At 45.6% G+C, this 17,767-nt stretch overlaps 1 long non-coding RNA gene across 1 annotated transcript in view; it reads left to right on the forward strand.

Moving 5' to 3' along the window:
* The window catches only part of LOC112443730 (uncharacterized), a 31,985-nt gene extending 14,238 nt beyond the window's left edge, over positions 1 to 17,747 (forward strand). Inside the window, exons 2-4 of the long non-coding RNA XR_003032142.2 lie at positions 2,060 to 2,205; positions 13,455 to 13,526; positions 16,166 to 17,747. This is a non-coding gene — a long non-coding RNA (uncharacterized lncRNA). The remainder of the gene's footprint in view (positions 1 to 2,059; positions 2,206 to 13,454; positions 13,527 to 16,165) is intronic.
* Positions 17,748 to 17,767: the final 20 nt, after the last annotated feature.

Genomic DNA, 17,767 nt, shown 5'->3' on the forward strand with positions numbered 1-17,767 from the left:
GCAAGCAACTTGTGGAGCTCTATACCAAGGTCACAGGGGTAAAGCCTTGTACCAAGGCTACAGATATGGAGCCCTGCACCAAGGTCATCTCCAGAACTGATGGAGCCCCATAGCCACCATTACCACGAGCCTCCCTGATCTACTAAACTGGCCAGCCCCCTGACTGCATTTTAGGTAAAAATACCCATCCTATAGCACCTAACCAATCACCTAATGCCACCCTTCCTACAGGAATTTTCTTTGTCTTGAAGTTATAAAAATTGGCTTGTTGTTGCTGTTCAGTCCCTAAGTCATGTCCAACTCCTCGGCCCCATGGACTGACTGCAGCATGCCAGTCTTCTCTGTCCTTGACTGTGTCCCAGAATTTGCTCAAATTCCTGTCCATTAAGTTGGTTATGCTATCTACTATCTCATTCTCTGCTGCCCCCTTTCCTTTTGCCTCCAGTCTTTCCCAGCATCAGGGTCTTTTCCAATGAGTTGGCTTTTCCCATCAGGTGGCCAAAGTATTGAAGCTTTGGATTCAGCAACAGTCATTCCAATGAATATTGAGGGTTGATTTCCATTAGGATTGACTGGTGTGATCTCCTTGCAGTCCAAGAGACTCTCAAGAGTCCTCCAGCACCACAATTCGAAAGCATCAATTCTTTGGTGCTCAGTCTTCTTTGGCTTCCCTGGTGGCTGGCTTCCCTGGTAGCTCAGATGGTAACGAATCAGCTTGCAACGTAGGAGACCTGGGTTCTATCCAGGTCTGGGTCAGGAAGATCCCCTGCGGAAGAGAATAACTGCCTACTCCATTATTCTTGCCTGAAGACTTCCATGAACAAAGGCGCCTGGCAGCTACAGTCCATGGAATTACAAAGAGTTGGACAAAACGGAGCAACTAACACTCACCCACTTACAGCCTTCTTTATGGTCCAACTCTCACATCCATACTTGACTGTTGGAAAAACCACGGCTTTGACTATATGGACATTTGTCAGCAAAGTAATGTCTCTGATTTTTAATATGGTGTCTAGGTTTGTCATAGCTTTCCTCACAAGGAGTTAGTGTCTTTTAATTTCACGGATGCAGTCAGCATCTGCAGTGACTAGCCCATGAAAGTGTCAGCTCTCCCTTGAGCCCACTGCTCTAACAGCGTCTCCCACTCTAATAAACTCTATTCTCCCGTCATTCTGCCTCATGTCTTGAAATTCTTTTCCAACCCATGCACAGGCAACACAACTCACATTCTCTGTCCCTCAGATGTCATCCCACCCGCTTCTCCCCAAGGCAGACACAGGGCTGGCAACTCACTTGGGGGGAACCTGAGGGTTTGGGGAAAGTCAGCAACCTCATACCATAGGCAGGTGTCCAGGAGGAGATCTGCCTGGATCTGTCTCTTGGGCATGTGGCCTGAGTATATCTGCTTTCTGGACATGTCCACCCGCCTGTCCTTCCAGTAACTCAGACCCTGACCAAAGCCCAAGCAGAAATCGGGTTCCAGATCTGAGACTGATGCTGTTGATCCACACTGTTGCCCAGGCTGGAAGCTTCCTGTCTTCCTTGACCCAGCTTCCTCTCTCCAGATCTCCCCATTTCCCCCTCACTCTCACCAGTCCCTCTCTTCTCTCGGCACCACCCTGTTTCCATGCAGGCTGTCATCATCTCTTGCACAATTTCCACAGCATCCTGTAATGTGTTACCCAACCTGGATTTGGGTCTGCTTGCCCTGCGCACAATAAAACCAACTCTAGGCTGTGGTTGTTTTTCTTGTTGTTTAGTTACAAAGTTGTGTCTGACTCTTTTGTGACCCCACGGACTGTAGCCTGCCAGGCTCCTCTGTCCATGGGATTCTCCAGGCAAGAATACTGGAGTGGGTTGCCATTTCCGTCTCCAGGGGATCTTCCCAACCCAAGGATTGAACCCACTTCTCCTGCATTGCCAGGAGGATTCTTTAACACTGAGCCATCTGTGAAGTGTAGTCATTTTCTTTGTTTGTTTATTTGTTTTGTTTTGGGTTTGTTGTTGTTGTTGTTAACAAAGAGCTTTATTTTCATGTTCTGGTTTCTTCATGTCCTAGGTTCTGCTAACAACCTTGATTCTTGCACTGTTGAGCATGTCAACAGCCAAAGATACATCACTTTGAGGAGGAAACAAGCAGGAAGGTGGCCAGCTCCCTGTCCCCCCACCTTCTCCTGGTATCTCCATCCCACAGGAAGGGTCCAGGTAGGAAGTTGAATCTGAGCACTACTCTCCTGTTACGCCGTTCTCATCCTTGGATCCATCTTGGGGAACCAAGAAGGAGGATTCCTTTTTCCTGGTTCTCTAATGGAGACTCAACACCAGCTGATGTTTCAAAATCAAAACCAAACCAAACACCTGAAAAGCAAGGCTGAACGTAACTGTCTTCCGTCAGGTCCCATTTTCATTGCCTCATTGTCGTTCTGAGAGGTTTATCCTTAACTGCCATCATGGTCTGTCTCATTTTCACACTGGTGAATTTATGTAGGAAAAATTAACCAAAACTAGAAAATAACACGTTTGAACACTGTGGAAATTGCCTGAGACTGAACTCTGGGGGCCTGGGGGTGCAGCAAGGAGGTGGTCGGTGGAGCCAGAAAATATAGTGTTTATTGCAGATGCCAAGTAAGGAGAAAAGGCAGCTCCTGCTCAAAAACCCTAACACCCTGAGGTCTTTCAGTTCAGTTCAGTTCAGTCGCTCAGTTGTTTCCGACTCTTTGTGACCCCATGAACCACAGCACGCCAGGCCTCCCTGTCCATCACCAACTGCTGGAGTTTACCCAAATTCAGGTCTTTCAGGGGAGTGTTATTAAAGCCAATAGTAGGGATATGGGTAACAGGGTGCCTTATCAACTCTCATTCCTCTGTACTGATTGGTGGTGAGATAACAGGGTGATATTTCAGGAGTCAATATCATCAACCAACTGATACCAACTGGTCTGATGGGCTTGTGGTCAGCAGTTTCTTTCTGGTGGGAATCAGGTTTCTATAAAAACAATTCAAGAATGTGCATATCATATTTTGTTATCTGTGTCCTTCTGGGTGGAACTAGAGGTTCTGTGACTCTGCTCTACTGCTGATCTACTGTTTCAATTTATCACCAGTTCTCCTGGCCCAACTACAGCTCTTTATTGCTGCACGTTCACATCCTTTTCAGAGATCAATCCTTGAGGCTGACTTTCTGAGAACTTGGAGGCAGCCTAAGGGACTAAAGCAAAGTCTTTTACTGCAAGGAGTTGGAGTGACAGGGGATGAAGTGGGATCATATACCTGAGAGGGTCCCAAAGGGTCCTGCTTGGCTTCATATACTGTCTAGGCTTGTGTCCTGTGGTCCTTCATTCTACCCTCCTTGCAGCAGCCAAGGGGATATATCTAAGAAGCAGATTGAAGCCTATCAGTTTCTGGCTTAAAACCCTTCCCTGAGCCTCTTCTGGCTGCTGAGATGTCTGTGACCAGCCTGGAGGCCCAGTTGGAGGGAGCATGTGAGCAGGCCCAAACCTGTTCTGCAGCCTGAGGGGCAGGGACACAGCCCATTGATTGCCTGAGCTGCTGCATCTTGGGGCACACCCCAGGACCTGGGGCAAGGACAGGCTGGGGGCTGGCCTGGAGATGCCCTGTGACATCCTGTGCTTTCCTCTTGGGCTCTGTATGTGCCTGGGCTATACCCGGGGCTCACAAACAAAGTTGTTTAGCAGCAGTGGGGGAACAAAAGGGTGATGGGAAAAGATCAGACTCTCACACAGAGTTTAGAAAGCCCCTCCCCAGAGCCCCCCACTGTTGCCCAGCCTCGTTTCAGCCACTCTTCTGCCCTCACCCCTACCCTCTCACCTTAATACTTTTCTCCTGCTCTCTTTGCTCTCCTGCCCTTGCATGGGCTCTTTGTTCTTAGAAGTCTCTCTGTATCTGCCTTCCTTCTGCCTCCTTTTTCCTGGCTGCCCTCCTCCTCACTTCTGAGGCCTGCTAAAGTGTCACTGCCTGCTGGAAGCTTTCTCTGACACAGTCACACAGACCAGGGCTGGGTAAGCGCTTGACTTCTGGTCATGGTGGTGGTTTATAGGCCCAGCCTTTGGAGACAGACTGCCCGGGTAAACTCACTGTTGCACTTGATGCTATGTGGCTTGGGGTAAATTACCTTCTCTTTCTGTAATTCAGTGTTCCCATCTGTTAAATGGGAATGCAAGACCTAAGTGTGTTGTGAGAATGATGTGCAAAATGCTTAGCTCAGAGCAGTAAAAAAGCATGATATGTATGTCTTAATCATTACCTTTCTGCTCCTATCACACTGCTTCCTAAATGCCAAAACCTTAACCCCATTAGATTATAGGAGGGGTGTGAGGATATCTGAAAGCATATACATGTTGTTGATTAACAATGGTTATCTTTGGGTTGTGAAATCAGGATGTGTATGTGACCACATTATGTCGCTTTTTCAAAAGTGTTATGCATTGAGCCTATACTGTGTTTGACATTTAGAAAAAGGTGATAAAATATTTTAGGTAGGCAATTATTAAAAAGAATCAAAATACTCAATTATTTCTACACTATGGTTGCAAATACACGTACAGAAGCAAAGATACGAAGGAGCAGAACAAGAAAACTAATGTGTATTGGGGTGCAGATTGTGAGTAAATTAATTTTCTTTTAGAATGTCCTGGAATTTTAGCATACTATCATTTCTTTATAAATTAATTAAAATCAGGAGAACAGACATGAAGCAAAAGGGAACTTTCTCTACAAACAGAAAAGAAGGGAGAGACACGTCAAGTGAAAAAATTGCACGACGTGAGAGCTGTTGAGTTAAGTTTTATCTGGGGCAAAATGAAAACCAGAGTCCAGGAGACAGTCTATCAGAGATCTCTGACAAACTGCTCTGAAGAGGTAAGGGGGGAGGTCAGTATGTATGTCATTTTAGTGAGGAGAGCAAGGAGAGGCGGCCCCTTCAGCTAAACGTCCAATGGCTGCCTAATCCCACCAAGCAATTTACCAGCCCCGCCCTCTAACATTCCCCCTACCCCACAGTACTCCAAAATAGTCAAGGGGCCAGAAAAATCCCCCACCAGCCAACAGGCAGAAATTTCCCTACTCCTGTACATGCACACACCTCACATTATCATGTAATAAAGTAACCTTTGGTGGCCATGGGACTCATTAACTGCTCATAGATATTCCATGAACACATACATCTAATTATAACAGACTGAATTATGGGCAGGACATGCACAGTAGAGCACCTTGTTTTACAACCTGCAACTATCAATGAAGACTGTCAGTCAATGACCCCCTGGATTATGCAAATGACCTTGCCTTAAAAACTCTGTACCTAAGCCCTCCAGGACCATCGTCTCTCTTGGTGTGGCCCACTTTTCTCTTGAGGTGTTCTCTCTGTTCTTTCTTTCAGTATTGTCAGTAAACTTTCTTGCAGTAGGTAAGACCTTAGATTCTTCTTCTTTGCATCCTTACCAAGAACTGAGGCCCAAGGGAGGAGTCGTCCTCAAACTCTCCTCCGTTAACAGAAGCAGCACTCACTGTACCTTGGCGCAGATCTGCACAGTCCAGCATCGCCCTGTGTCGTGGAGCCTCGCACAGCTTTTCAGGACAGCACACCATATACTGAGTGCATTAGTGCTGGGCAGAACGCATATTAGCACGGCACCCATTCCCACCCAATCCTGGGCGCAGGCTTTAGCTTGGCTTTGCATTGCTTTGTATTAGCTTAGCATGTCCTTGTAGCTCACCAGTTATGGTAGCTGTACATGAAGAAGTGTGGGGCTTTGAGTTCTAGGCAAAAAATTGTCTCAATCACTAAGGAAACTTGGAAAGTGGCTTCCCATCTCTGAACCTAATCCTTCATCAGTAAGATTACTGCGAGGCTTCAAAAGATAATATGTGTAAAATGCTTGGCATATAATTACTCAAAATTGCCCATCATCATCATCATCTCATGTCTGCATTTTGTGTGGATAGAGGGGAGCTATATGTACAAGTAGCACCTTAATGGCAAAAGTTTCTGCCTCCAGGACTCAAGCAGTAGTGCTGGAGAGAGGGTGATGGGGTGGGGGTGTTTGAAATGCTGGGAGAGACTTTCCAGGTGAATTTCACAAAAAGAGGGGCAGAGCCAAGGCAAAGACAAGGCTATCAGAAATGCAATCGAAGGCAAGTCCACCCTTGGGGCATTCCTCCGAGCAGTGCTCCTCCACCTGTGGTTGTGAAAGAATTCCCCAAGGACTATAAAAGCACAGATTGTTGGGCCTCCTTGAGCAGAGGTTCTTTTTCAGCTGACTCAGGTATGGGGAGCCAAGAATGTGTATTTCTGTCCAGTCATTGGAGAAGGAAAGCTGTGGCATTCCCAGGAGGGGGACTCTCCCCCTTAGAGACACGGACCAAGACAGCAAACAGTCGGCTGGCTTCTGCCCAGTATGTAAAGAGCAACCAGTTTTTTCGTTTTACAACAAGGGTTAGAAATTCCAAATTCATTTCAATAAAGTAGTCTAGAAAGAACGTCTATTTCAATATCTCTCCCTTCTGCTACACGGCTCTACTGTGGAAATAAACAATTTGAATCTCTCCAGTCATCAAATTGGTGTCTCTGTTAAAGCCAGACGCCAATGCTGTTAGGTTGAGAAGAACCACACCAGATTTGGACCCCTGGCAGGACACCCCTCCCTCCTTGGGACAAAGTGCTTGGAACTATGCAGAGGACAAAAGAGGTCACAGAGGATAAAAGAGGCCTACAAGCGTAAATGGAACAAGCTGACCCAGAGTGGAATACAAACCTGTAGGTCAAGATGTCTGTGTTGAGAAATTGGGCAAGCTGGAAAACAAAAACCAAGGTCAAAATCTTGACTGAGGAAAAGCAAGTAGATTTGATATTTTAATCCAAGCTCTTCTTTCTTATTGTCTTGAAAAATTGTTTCCTTAATTGGAACCCAGACCCCTAAGCTGCATCTGCAACATTAAGGGCAGGGACTGGCCTTGCTACTGATTTGACTTTACAAAATCAAATTAAACTGCAGAAGCGACACACTTCATAAAACTGGTATTCTTTACCTTTTTGATTATTCAGATATTACTAAATATATATACAACTTGTATAATATATCTAGTAAAAATAAAGATTAAATATATATATATATACATCAATTTGGGAAAAAATACTGCAGAAAAGTTCAATTTCCTCTCACCAAGTTGCCCATCTGAAGAGAATGGGCCTTCTTACCTTTGCTGACCTCCAGTGGTACCAGCGATCGTGGTTAAAAAGAACAGAAAAAGCAGGTGGAAATAGAAGAGGGAAAAAAGGACATGCTTCTTGTGGAATGTGTGGATTGCCCCAAATATGTGTTAGTTAGAAATGCAGTTTAGGCCACTGACACGAAAACTTATTGATTGGTGGTAGTTAAATATGATTTCTTCTTAAACAAAACGCTGCCATAGTTGAAAAATTACAACTATGTCCTTGACATTTTACCTGGGAAGCAACTTGAATAAAGAATCTCAACCTAAAAAAAAAAAAAAAAACAAAACAGAAGAAGAATCTCAACCTAAATTTGCAACTTAGGAACTGCCTAAATCAGAACCGAAGGCAGACCAGTAGCAGATGCTACGTGGAGGCGGCGTTGGTTTGTATGGTAAGTGCTGTTCACATCCTGTTTTGGAGTTGAAACTGGAGAAGGGTATGGACCCAAGGACAACAGTTATCAAAAGAAACCAAGGCTGCCAGGGAGATGGGGGCGGTGGAGGCATTCTGTTCCACGCACTATCTCCATGGCATTGAGAGGACCAAGGGCCTCATTCTACAGCCAAGGAGATAGAGACTCAGGAAGATAAAATGTGCTTGTCATCCAGCTGGCAGAGCCAGATCCCTGGTCTTTCTGATGCTGAAGTCTGTGCTAGAGTTTCCACGTGCCTCTCACCCTCACGGAAGAAAGGAAGCAGACCATGAACTGGGGTTTGAAACTTGTACCAAGGCCACCACCACTGGGAACAAGAGAGGGTCTCAGACACAAAACAGGCAGAGACAGAGTGGGGAGGTGGACAGGGCAGCCTGGGACTTCGACTCCTGAGTAGATACGACACAGGACACGGGCAACATTTGGGACCTACTTGTGCCTAAAAAACTATTCATTGCTAATCTGAAATGCAAATTAAACTGGCCATTTTGGATTTTTATTGGCTAAATCTGCAACCCTATTCCTGAGTATCTTTTGTGTCTGGTTAGTTTGACTCAGAGGCAGTCTTGAAATTGTCCTCAATAAGCAAATGTTTATATGTGTGATACATGTTTATATGGCTCCTATATGGTATAGACAGCAGACAGGGGGTGAAAGGAGATAAAACATTCTCAAACCTGCTGAGGGTCACATTCTATGACCCTTCTTGGGGAGCCAAGAGTGTGTTTGTTTGCAAAGATGAGTAAGAATACAAGGCCGTGTCTAAAATGTCAGTGGGCACATAGATATGTGGGATCTTGTTAAGACGCAGGTTAAATTCAGCAGGTCTGGGGCTGGGCTTGAGACTTTACATTTCAGCTCCCAGGAGCTGCCCACGCTGCTGGCCCAGGGCTGCACTTCAGTGATATGCGTGAACCATGTGGGTAGTTCAGAGCACTCTGCAGATGGAGTCATTCACACTGCGATGAGCAGGAGGCAGTGGGGGCCCATGGCTGAAGTCTCAAGAATCGGTGCTTCAGACCCATCTGCTGTGTTCTGCCACAATTACAGTCAGGCTGTTGGTCTCAATCATTCACTTTTGGCAATAGACACACACAGCACCATTCGGCCAGGATTGTTGAACCAGGGATGTGCTCTCTTTTCTGTCAGCGATTTCTGCAGTGGTCAAACTGAGCACTTGTGGCCTAGTGGGGCAGAACATTTATGTTCCCACAGATACCTGTGTTAAAAGATGCAGAGAACTCATTTCATGTTTCTGCCTCTAAAGTAAAGGGACCCCTTTCCCACAATCCCACTTTTCAATGCTTAATTCTTTTTGAGTTACAGGGAGCAGGACTGAACTGTGGGGCCGACCCTCCTGCAGGAGGTCCGGGAGGTCATTTGGGAGCAGAGAGGCTTCCCTGCCCAGGACCAGCCATGAGGCTGCTGTGGATAATGAGTCTCTGTTGTTTTTGCCCTCACACCTCATATTTGGCCAACTTGGAGGCAAATGTCATCTTCAGTTCTCCACCCCTTCCAGGTTTGGAAGGAGAGAAAAACTGAAATTTATGAAGGGTCACTAGCCTGAATTCACCATTGCATTCACACACTTGTCCAATTTTTAATTTTTGTTAAATTTATTTCATTTGTATGAATAAGCATCTGTTTTTAGAGTTTATAGACAAACCAGACGCTGCAAGGGTATCTTCTTACTTTTCTTAATGTGGATGCCCTGATTAAACAGAAGATGATTTTGGAAACTGTTCAGATAATCTTTCATGTGAAAAAGGCTTTGTAATTCCATTTCCCAGGAGAGACTGGGGCTGGCCCTCCCTTTTGGCAAATATGTCCCTGGAGGTATCATCCGCTTCACTGAACTCCGGCATTCCTTCCAAACCCTGACTCTTCTGTCTGCTTCTTTCACACCTGAGTACCTAAAGCCATTCTCTATGACGCCTTCTGGAAATAATAAATGCAGCTAAATTGTACTTGTAAATTCAACCACAAAGACCTAAAAGGAAAAACAGTCCAATTAAACTAGATTATCAGATTCTTTTGCAATTGTTAAGGGACAACAAAGGCATTTAGACTATTGGGAAAGAGCAGCTACTTCTAGGTGTACATTACAGCTCTGTGAATAGGTGATCCAGCTTGAAGCGGAACTTGGGGGGCATTCTCCACACCCCCATTCACTGGACTGGTTCCTTGTTACTCACAGTCTGATGACAATGCAGGTACTTCCCAATCCTTGCGCCTCCTCTGCTACTGAGATTGACAACAAGCATTCCTGGGCTAGGCAGATCAAGATTGTTTTCAACCTCTTATTTGCCCTATGACTGCAGAAAATTACTTTAACTTCTCTGGGACCTACCTTCTAAGACAGTTGTTAAGAAGTGGAAACTGTCTAGAACAGAGCTAGAAACACAGCAGACACTCAAAGACACTAGCTATTATGATTATTGTGTCATTGTAAATAGCAGAGGCAATGGAAAGAGAATTCAAGAGAAAACACAAAGTGGGGATAAGTGAGGTAAGCCAATTGCCCCCATATCCTCTGAAAAGGCTACTGTCTCAAGTAAATAGAAATCTAGCCAGAAGCTGACCTCTGTTTACCAGGCAGGAACTGGGGATACCCTAAAGGAGAACAAGCCACATAATCTCCCCCTGAGGACTCCCATAATTGTTATTTTAAGCAGATAAGGAGGGGAGCATTCCCAGAAAAGAGAGCCAAACATGTTCTTCTTGACATAAGAGATGCTATCTTGGGCCGAAACCATTTTGTGGTCCAAGCTTAGCCACAATGATTACCCTTGAACAGGTTTCCGTGATTAATAATCTTAGGGGAAGTAAATGCAGAAACAAAGGAACAGCAGACAAGAAACAATAATTCAATGATAAGACATAGTCCCAGTTCCTTCTTAAGGGATAAAATATTATACTTTGATACATTTCTTATAGTTCTGCAAGAACTAAGGCCTCCACCCAGGTGGAAGATGGTATAATAACTACCTGCTGAGAGCCCAGACTGGTTGGAACCTAAGAAATGACGATGGTGACTTTTGTGTGTGTGGCTATGCTGCAGGGCATGTGATCTTAGCTCCCCAACCAGGGATTGAACCCATACCCTTTGCCTTGGCAGTGTGGAATCTTAACTATTGGACCCATCTTAACTTAACCTGTCTTAACTAATAACGGTCTTAACTATTCCCAACATCGTGAAGTCCTGATGTTGATATTTTCTGACCCTCATGACTTCTATCAACTAAAGCCTGGTCTCTGGCAACCTCTGCCCAATCCTATGCTGAATGATCTTCTGCTCAAGCCCCTTCATGAACATGTATGCACGCTTAGCTTAAAACATCCATAATACTGCAGTTCAGGGACACACTGCTTTGGGAAAGATCCCTAGTGTTCCAGTGTTCTTCTTACTGGGAGATGGCGCAAGTAATAAATTCTTCTTTCTCCCGGGCTTTCGCTTGATTGTGTCCTTTGGTTTGACACTCACCAAGAAGGAACAACAGATGACCAATCTGTTGTGGTAGTCTGAGCGCAGGTTGGAAAAGAATTTCCAGATGCAGTATTCGAGAAGGGAGTGAGTTTATTGAGAGCAAGAAGCAGAGATAACGAAAGCACTGCAAATGCAGTGGAGACAGGGAAACCTGATGTATGGGTTATGTACATGTGTGGTAAGTCCCTTCAATCATGTCTGAGTCTTTGCAACCCCATGGACTGTAGCCTGCCAGGCTCCTCTGTCCTTAGGATTCTCCAGGCAAGAATACTTCAGTGGGTTGCCATGTCCTCCTCCAGGGGATCTTCCCAACCCAGGGATTACATCTCCTGCATTGGCAGGTGGGTTCTTTACCACTAGTGCCACCTGGGAAGCCCATGTTAGTTGCTCATTCATGTCCAACTCTTTGTGACCCCACTAACTGTAGCTTGCCAGGCTCTTCTGTCCATGGAATTTCCTAGGCAAGAATACTGGAGTGGGTAGCCATGCCCTTCTCCAGGGGATCTTCCCCACTCAGGGATCAAATCTGGGTCTCCTTCATTGCAAGCAGATTCTTTACCATCTGAGCCACCAAGGAAGCCCAGGGAAGCTAGAAGGGTGGCGTTAGAAGATTGGTTAGGGTGCTATGGGGTGAATACCAGGGTGGGTATTTTTATCTAATTTGCGGTCAGGAAACCTGCTGGTGATGGTCAGGGAGGATTTTGGCATTGGTTACAATGGGGTTCAGTCAGTTCTGAAGATGACTTTGGTTCTGGGCTCTGCATCTGTGGGCTCTGCATCTTGGTACAAGGCCTTGCACCTATGACCTCAGTATGGGACTCCACAAAATCTGACTCCAGGTGGGCTCTATTCCTTTAGCTCTAACCCTTGTGTTCTATAGCCTGTGCTTAGTCATGCTGATTCTGCACCGTCTATAAAAGAATGTTGCCTGTAACATGAAGTACGCAGGATAGCCCATTCTCAAGGCTCTGACCTTTAAAGTATGATGATTTTCCATTCACAGAGATAAAATTTTATAGAACAGAGAACAACATTTGTCTCCTTGGAGATTTATGGGAACACTGTGACCAGACCTACATAGACAGCTGCAAGAACAAAGGCTTTTACCTCCCTCTTGGGGTCTGGTCAGCACCAAGGAGTTTGTAATCACCAGCCACACTCCCATCCCCCTTTAATATAAAAGAACCCTGCATTCTAACTCAGATAAGATGGTTCTTTGGGAAAATAGTTCACCATCTTCTGGTCTGCTGGCTTTCCAAATAAAGTCCCTGTTCCTTGCCCCAACACCTCATCTCTCGATTTATTGATCTGTTGTGGGGTGAGCAATAGGAACTTGACACATAACAGTAACACCATGACCACTACTAGGAAAACGAATCAGTCCCCTTTTCCTGCTGCTGAAATTCGGCCTCTGTTCACCAGTGCCAAAAAGAGATGCAGAGTCAGAGTTTTGGGTGAAATAGAAAAGAGTAGCTTTTATTGCTTTGCCAGGCAAAGGGGGCCACAGTTAGCTAACACCCTTAAGACTGTGTGACCCACCTTGGAGGGGGAAGTGAGTTTTATAGTGTTCAAGGATCAGGGAGTAATCAGCTCATGGATAATTCTTGGATTGATTGGCCACAAGGTAAAGTTTCAAGCATCATCAGTTTTCTGATTTCAACCAGTTTTGGGTCTACATTCTTGTGGTCAGCAGTTTTCACCTAGAGGGGTCTGCTTCCTGAAAAAACAATTTAGGAACGTGTGTCAGGCCTTTATCTAATCTTTCAGGGAGCTGTGAGTTTGGGGATTCTGCTATGTGGCAGAATGATAGTCCAAATTGTTACCAGTTCCCTAGTCTAATAGCTATTCTTTGTTTCTACCTCTTCCCATTTCCCAATCATTAACTCTTGGCTCAGCATTTTACTTCAAAAGACAAGGACACAGGGGCTTGCCACAGCTTCATTCCCAACCTGGGCCACAGGTCTGGAGGACCTGCTTGTTAGAATTCCCTCACCAGAGGCTGAGCCAAGCAAGGAGGTCCCTGCAGGCCTGGACTCAATGCTATCAGAGACCATGCTGAGGAATGAGATGGGATAATCGCTCCCCAACAGTATCTGGATCTGTTTTACAATGTGTTTGTGCTTGTGTTTTATGTCATCTGTTGTTAACGTTGGAAGAAAAAGTGTCTTGGCCCTGGCAGGAGCAAGCCTGGCTTCTCACCCTCAACCCAGTCCCAGGTCTGGGAATCTTGGTCCTTGGGCTTCTCAGGGCCTGAATTTCCTCACCTGGGCAGATGCAAATGATCATATGTCTCTTGGAAGGTTGCTGAAAGGATAAAATCGTTAATGGATATAGATCTCCTGGAAGACAGCCTGGTCTGCAGAAAATGCCTGGTAGGTGTTCTTTTTTCTCATGACCTTTGTCTGGAGCAATCTCTAACCTCGAGGCAGTATAGTTGGGCCCTGAGGGACCCTTGATCCCTGATACATCTGTACCTATTTCTGATCTTGAAATCCCTTTTTGATCGGATAATGCTTTTACCACAGTTAAATATGAGGCATAAAGGACACACTGCAGAGAGAGGTAACGTAAATCTGAGAACTAATTGTGAAGGGGAAAAGGGCTGTAGTTAGAAAATCCAGGAAGAACAGGATCCTAGCTGGCTTCTTTGACATGGATGGCTGTGTGCACAGGGTCCTGCAACCCAGGGTCTGTGTCAGCTCCATGGGTCCTGAAACACTGCTGCATCCTGTGTCAAGTGCCTCTGGGGGTCACACAGCAGGAGGGAAGTTCACCTTTGTTAAAAACAAACAAGACAGAATTTTCCCTGATAGTCCAGTGGTTAAGACCCCGTGCTCCCAATGAAGGAGGCATGGGTTTGATCCCTGGCTGGGGAAACTAAGATCCCATATGTGGCACTGTGCGGCCAAACACAAATAAATAATAAAAACAACCCCCCTCTCCCAGCCCTGCAAAAGAACAGGAAAGAAAACAAGACAGCTTTGAAAAAGAATGACATTCTGACACATGTTGCAACATGGATGAACTTTGGAAACATTATGCAAAGTGAAAGAGACCCAAAAGGACAAATTATATATGATTCCACCTGTTACTGAACCAAACTTGGATCTGTTGGCTTTTGAGCAGTAAAGCCAATCTACTGACACTGGGTTGTGGGGAAGAAAAGTGCAGTGCTTATTTTAAGGCACCAGAGGAGTCTAGGATAACTCATGCTCCAAAGGCCTGAACTCCCCAATGGGTTTCAAGGAGGCTTTTTAAAAAAAATTTATTTGGCTGTGCTGGGTCTTAGCTGCAGGACACTGCCTCTCAGTGGTTAAGACTCTGCTCCCAATGCAGGGCACCAGTGTTCGATTCCTGGTCAAGGAAGTAGATCCTAAAGTGAGGCATTTTTAAAGGCCAGGTGAGAAAGGAGAGTCCCAAGGTGTGTGATCAACTCGTGTACAATTTTCGGATTGACTAATGGTAAGATATAGGGTTGTGTCACAGAGATTAACATTATCAACCCTCAGCCTCCAGTAAGTCTGAGGATTAAGGGCTCATGGTCATAAGTAGTTAATGTCTTCCATTTGGTGAAGGTTTTAGCATCTGTAAAACAACTCGGGAAAAAATGCATCAGAAACTATTAGTTACTTCAGATAGGAATTAAGCAGAGAACCTGGGGGAGAGGGTGTCTGTCCAGGGAAGTCCCTACAGGGTCTTGTTCTGTTACACACTCCACGACAACCCACTCCAGTACTCTTGCCTGGAAAATCCCATGGACGGAGGAGCCTGATAGGCTGCGGTCCATGGGGTCGCTGGGGGTCGGACACAACTGAGCAACTTCACTTTCACTTTTCACTTTCATGCATTGGAGAAGGAAATGGCAACCCACTCCAGTGTTCTTGCCTGGAGAATCCCAGGGACGGGGGAGGCTGGTGGGCTGCTGTCTATGGGGTCGCACAGAGTTGGACATGACTGAAGTGACTCAGCAGCAGCAGCAGCAGCAGTGAGGCACCTAGAATAGGAAAACTCATGGAAACAGAAAACATAATAGTGTTTTCTATTAATAATACTATTAATTTCTATTAATAATTAATAATTCTAATAATACCCCAGGGCTGGGGCGGGGGAGCTGGGGAGTTATTAATGGGTATATAGTTTCAGTTTGGGATGATTAAAATTTTCTGGGAATGGATAATGTGATGGTTCTGATTCTCTGTATGCTGAGGCCCAAACAAATAAATAGGCTTTAACTGCAATAGGGGAGATTCATAGCCACCCAGAGGAGACATTCTCATTTGTCAAAATTCCAGACTCCTGAAACGGGAGAGCGAGGTTGGTACCAGGATCTCCAATCAGCATCCCCTGGGGGAGAGGACAGGGACCCACAAGGCCCTGCCCTCTGTCTCTGGGGACAGGCTGAGTCAATGACCTTCACTTGCGCTTCTCTTTCTGTCCGAAGCTAAGATTCACAGGTGTGGGGGGAGAAGAGGTAGGATCTCGAATGTTTCTCAGGGGGTCGTTGTGATCTCCGAGGCTCACTTGCTTGGGCACCCAGTTACCCTACTAGTTTGCATAGCAGGCGCTGAGCCCAAAGAGAGCCTTGTAGGGAAGGAATTACAACAAAGGCATGAAGTTGCACTTAATGGGATTACCACGCAATGAAAATTGTTCTGACATCAAGGCTGAGCTTTTGTCAGTACCCTTGGGGAACATGCCAGGTTGGGCTCAAGCCTAGGGCTTGTGTTCAAAACCCATGAAGCAAAACAAGGCAAAACCAGCTTGGAGCCAAGGGAACCCAACCACGTGATGCTCTGCTTCTCAAGGCAGGTGCCAGGGCAAGGAGTGAGGACCCAGGAAGTGGTTGTTTTTAAAAACAATCTAATGAGGAAAGGATTTTATCTTTCAGTGTAAAAAACCTTCCAAATAGAATTACTTATCAAGACCGTGCAATGATCATTAAAAGAAACTGGGTCATAGTTTTGAATATTCCCCACATAATTTCTTTTTCTTTTTCCTTAATTTCTATCAGGTCAGACTCTTGGCTTTGGCGGAAGTCAGAGGAAGAAGTCATCCCACACACACAGGGCCAGGCTTCTCCTGAGTACCCATCGTTCCCTCTCTTCTTCACCATCTTTTGGCCATGGCTGCCCAGATCAGGGATGAGAAGAGGGCCATTTGCTAAATGTGATCCCTAGGTTGAGCTTTGACTGACAGGGAGCAGGGTCTCAGGCTCCAGCCTGACTGGGCGGGGGTGCTGACTGGCCTGGATTGTCATAACTGATGAGCAGTCTGTCCTCTGAAAGGGCAGGAGGAAAGGAAGGGACAGGATGTAGCATGGGAATGGTCATGTCCTGTGGTGGTCCTGAGGAAACTGCAATAAGTCTGATGAGTCATTAAGTCATTTCACAAGTAAGGTCATGTACCGAGGTGTACACGCAGAAACAGATCCAGTGTGTAGCCTGGGCAGACATCCCAGTAGCAGTTTAGGGCTTGTGAAGTTGTCTACCCGAAGTCATTGGCAGGGGCTCTGCTCCAGACCAGAGACTCCCATCCCCACAGGGAAGGCTTGGAACATCACCCTAAATAGCTCTTCATCCCTCCCTCAACAGAGCCCTGGACTGGGGTTGATTTTCAAATTTCACAACTTGGGAACTTAATAATCACCTTTAAAGAAAGTATATCAAGGCTAGGGAAACTTTGGTCAATTTGTGTAATTATTCATCGGTTATGCTTCTGTGTGGCTCAGATGGTAAAAAATCTGCTTGCCAGTGAGGGAGACCCAGGTTCAATCCCTGGATCAGGAAGATCCCCTGGAGAAAGGAATGGCAACCCACTCCAGTGTTCTCTGGAGAATCCATGGACAGAGGTGCCTCGTGGACTACATACAGTCCATGGGGTCACAAAGAGTCAGACACAACTGAGTAACTAGTTTAACTACCACTGCATCTAATCTCAGTGTCACTGTAGTTGGAATTGTTCAACCAAGGAAAAACCTAGCCTCAGGTGTCTCTGTTAAGTAGAATAAGGTTGTCTAATTGTCCACGATTTTTCCATGGCTGTAAAATGTTTTCTGGACCCTCTCTGTCCCCCATGCTTCCTCTTAGGATTAACTAGTGTCAACATCATCTTACTCCTGATTTGTCATTTGCCACTTTTTTCTGTCCCCAATACTCAGAATCATTGTGGGTGTTGGAGAGATCCTGCCCTCTCAAATCACCACTCACTGGCTTCCCTTGTGGTTCAACTTGTAAAGAATCTGCCTGCCATGTGGGAGACCTAGGTTCAATACTTGGGTTGGGAAGATTCCCTGGAGAAGGGAAAGGCTACCCACTCCAGTGTTCTGGCCTGGGGAATTCCATGAGGTCACAAAGAGTCGGACACGACTGAGTGACTTTCACTTCCATTTCCCTTAATGGTCCCGGTGTAGATGCAGAAAGCAAGAACAGTGCCCTCTGTAAGCCTCTGCCTGAAGAATTTTATATCAGGGTGTGTTGACTGTGTTAATCACTCAGTTGTGTCTGACTGAGAAGGCAGATTGTTAACCATCTGAGCCATCAGAGAAGCTCTTGTTTTTTTGTGTGTGTATCAACTTCCTCTTTATTTACTCAGAGTAGTAATTTAATAAAAGTTG

The sequence above is a fragment of the Bos taurus genome, chromosome 23 (genome assembly GCF_002263795.3).
Source record: "Bos taurus isolate L1 Dominette 01449 registration number 42190680 breed Hereford chromosome 23, ARS-UCD2.0, whole genome shotgun sequence".
NCBI lineage: Eukaryota > Metazoa > Chordata > Mammalia > Artiodactyla > Bovidae > Bos > Bos taurus.